General features: G+C 45.1%; 1 protein-coding gene across 1 annotated transcript in view; it reads right to left on the reverse strand.

Moving 5' to 3' along the window:
- The window catches only part of SUGCT (succinyl-CoA:glutarate-CoA transferase), a 520,039-nt gene extending 519,114 nt beyond the window's left edge, over positions 1–925 (reverse strand). Inside the window, exon 1 of the mRNA XM_023751066.1 lies at positions 790–925. The gene's annotated coding sequence lies outside the window, so the exon portion shown is untranslated. The remainder of the gene's footprint in view (positions 1–789) is intronic.
- Positions 926–4,025: the final 3,100 nt, after the last annotated feature.

The raw sequence follows: 4,025 nt of genomic DNA on the forward strand, positions 1-4,025 counted from the left end.
CCTCCCCACCATTCCCCCTCCACTACCCCTTTACTCCCACCCCTGCTCCAGAGCTGTCTGCCTGCTCTCTATCTATGAGATTGTCTTTGTTTTGCTTGTTAGTTCAGTATGTCCATTAAATTCCACATGAGTGAAATCATATGGTACTTGTCTTTCTCTCACTGGCTTATTTCACTTAGCATAATGTTCTCCAGGTCCATCCACGCTCTCCCAAAAGGAGAAATTTTCTTCCTTTTTACAGCAGAGTAGTATACCATTGGTAAATGTACCACAGCTTTTTTTATCCACTCATCTACTGATGGACACTTGGGCTGCTTCCAAATTTTGGCTATTGTTAATAATGCTACAATGGGTGCATATATTCGTTTGAATTAGTATTTCAGGTTTCTTCAGATAAATTCCCAAAAGTGGAATTGCTGGGTCATAAAGCAGTTCCATTTTTAATTTTTTGAGGTAACTCCACACTGCTTTCCACAGTAGCTACACCAGTCTGTATTCTCACCAACAGTGAACAAGGGTTGTCTTTTCCACATCCTCACCAACACTTCTTTGTTTATTTATTGATGATAATCATTCTGACAGGTATGAGATGATATCTCATTGTGGTTTTAATTTGCATCTCTCCGATGATTAGTGACATTGAGCATCCTTTCATATGTCTATTGGCTATCTACATGTCCTCTTTGGAGAAGTGTCTATTCAGGTTCTTTATACATTTAAAAATTAGATTGTTTGGGGGGTTTTTTGGTGTTCAGTTTTGTAAGTTCTTTATAAAGTTCAGATATTAACCTTTAATCAGATGTACTGACGAATATGTTCTCCCATTTAGTGGGTTGTCTTTTCATTTTGTTGATGGTTTCCTTTGCTGTGGAAAACTTTTTTAGTTTAATGTAGTCCCATTTGTTTATTTTCCTTTTTGTTTCTCTTGCCCTAGGAAATATATCAGAAAAAAATATTGCTACAAGAAATATCCAAGACTTTATTGCCTATGTTTTCTCCTAGGATTTTTATGGTTTTGAATCTAACATTCAAGTCTTTAGTCCATTTTGAGTTTATTCTTGTGTTTGGTGTAAGAAGGTGGTCTAGTTTTGCTGTTTTACATGCATCTGTCCAATTTTCCCAACACCATTTACTGAATAGACTATCTTTACCACATTGTATGTTTTTCCCTCCTTGGTCAAATATTAATGTGGCTATAAAGGCATGGGGTTTATTTCTGGGCTCTCTATTCTGTTTCACTGATCTATATGTCTGTTTTTATGCCAGTACCACACTGTTTTGATTACTATGGCTTTGTAGTATAGTTATATATCTGGTAGCATGAGTCCTCCCAACTTTGTTCTTCTTTCTCAAGATCGCTGTTACTATTTGGAATCTTTTGTGGTTTCATATAACTTTGGTTCTAGTTCTGTGAAATACACCATTGGTATTTTGATAGGAATGGCACTGAACCTGTAGATTGCTTTGAGTAGTAAGGACATTTTAATGATGTTAATTCTATCTATGAACATGGTATATGCTTTCACTTATTTGTATCTTCTTCAATTTCTTTTTTCAGTGTCTTATAATTTTCCAAGTACCAGTCCTTTCTATCCTTGGTTAAATATATCCCTGGGTATTTTATTCTTTTTGAAGCAATTGTGAATAGAATTGTTTTCTTAGTTTCCCTTTCTGATAATTCATTATTGGTATATAAAAACGCAATTGATTTCTAGATATTTATTTTTTATCCTGCTACTTTACTGAATTTACTTATAAGTTCTAGTAGTTTTTTTTATGGAATCTTTAGGGTTTTCTATATACAGTATCATGTCATCTGCAAATAATAAGTTTTACTGCTTCCTTTCCAACACGGATGCCTTTTATTTCTTCTTCTGGCCTGATTGTTGTGGCTAGGACTTCCAGTACTATGCTCAAATAAACTCAAAAAAAATTATTTAAATGTTTCTTACGTTAACATTCTAGGCTAGGCATGTTGCAAAACAGAGTGAGGAGTGGAAGCTGCAAGAACATGTATAGGCTGAAAAGCACAGTCTATCCATGAGGCAAAGAATGAATGAGTTTAAGTTCTTTTGTGGTAGGTGGTTAGACACACATGAGCAGAGCAAGGACGATGGGGCAGGTACAGAGGTCCCGGGGGGGGGGGTAGCCGGGGGTACCTAGCAAAGACAATTCTAGGGTGGCACCTCGTTCCCAGGGTGACCATTGCCCCCTAGCATATCACTGGTCATGTGGTTTAGACTCCCTGGCCTTTCTTCCCTTGAGATAACTAGGCCTCAGTTGTATTTCAGCTCCGAGCTCAGAAAAGCAACAAAACCAGACAAGCAATGCCACACGGACCTCAGGACCAACTACACTGAATAATGACTCCCTGCCCCGGCGCCCAGCAATCAATCAGTGGAGACCCTGACCCCGAAAGGATACACCTGGAAAGCTGTTGAACAGTCTATTGAGATCTTCTCCTGGGACCTTCCCTAAAAGCTCTACCCTTAAAACCCACAGGACAGGGGACCCACTGCCTCTCCTTCCCTGGAGCAGGCCATTGCCTCTACCTTCTCCCTCCACCTCACCATCCCCCCGCTGCCAGGCTCATTACCTTTACCTTCCTTCCTTCTAAGCTCCAGGGGCCCTTTCTTTGCCTCTATAACTGAAGCGTATTTCTTCTATGAATTACTTCTTCCGCCTCTGTGATCCTATATAATAAAAGGGTAATATGCAAAGTGACCCTAACAGTAGAATGACTGGGAATGTCTGGTCACTATGACACACACTGACCACCAGGGGGCAGATGCTCAATGCAGGAGCTGCCCCCTGGTGGTCAGTGCGCTCCTACAGGGGGAGCTCTGCTGAGCCACAAGCCAGGCTGATGGCTGCCAGTACAGCGGTGGTGGTGGGAGCCTCTCCCGCCTCCTCAGCAGTGCTAAGGATGTCTGACTGAAGCTTAGGCCTGCTCCCCGCTGGCAAGTGGGCATCCCCCGAGGGCTCCTGGGCTGCCAGAGGGATGTCTGACTGCCAGCTTAGGCCCAATCCCCTGGGGAGCAGGGCTCAGCCAGCAGGTGGTTATCCCCCGAGGGGTCCCAGACTGTGAGAGGGCACAGGCCAGGCTGAGGGACCCCCTCCCCCCGAGTGCACAAATTTTTGTGCACTGGGCCTCTAGTTTTATAAATAAAGGTTATCGTACAGTTTGCATCTTGAGTCTTGCCTCTGAATTCTTTCTTAGCCAGAACGCAAGGACCCAGGTTGCTGAACCCAGGTCCAGGGACCCCAGGAGTCTAACACCTGGTGACATTCCCGCCGCCAACACTTGAAGACTGTTTCCTACAAGCTGTTTTCAAGGTTCAGTGATTACAACCCCAAAATCTGAAAGGAGTAAAGAACGTTCTACACAACTGTGGTCAATTCAAACTTCGAATTCTAAACAAATTCCGGGACAGCTGTCTGATACAAAGGCGTATTTTTATTATACATTAGGTGTCGTTCTTGATTTATCACATTTTTCTTTGTAACTAAAAGTCTGTGAAACAATAATGGAGCGCGTTGGCCAAATTTTGTTCTTTGAAAATCAGTCCTCCTGCTTCCTAGCCACCTCCCCAGCCTGCTAATCCAAAAGAGGGGTAAAGTCCGGCAGTTGTTTGCAGAGGCTCTCCCAGTTAAAGATGCACCCTGCACCCCCTTCTGAAATACCGGTGCACATTGTTAACGTTATTTAAGGGAGAAGGAGAGAGTGGGGGTGACCGAGGGTGAGACTCCCGCCCACTAGGACGGAGCGGGGGCGGACCCGCAGGGCAGCTGGGGCGGCCGTGGAGCGGACGACGCCGGCCCCGAGGCCCCGAGCCCGGGCGCGGGGAGGCGGACAGCCGGGAGGGCGGGCGGCGGGGCGAGCAGGAGTTTCGGGAAAGCTCGGGCACTTGGCTCCGGGCGCCGCCGGAGGCTGGAGGCTGGGGCGAGGTGCGCTTCGCGCGCCCAGACCGAGCCGTGGGGCCGAGGCCGGGGGGGTACCTTGAATTGGGGGGGGGCCGGTCCCA

The sequence above is a fragment of the Myotis lucifugus genome, unplaced genomic scaffold (genome assembly GCF_000147115.1).
Source record: "Myotis lucifugus unplaced genomic scaffold, Myoluc2.0 scaffold_18, whole genome shotgun sequence".
NCBI lineage: Eukaryota > Metazoa > Chordata > Mammalia > Chiroptera > Vespertilionidae > Myotis > Myotis lucifugus.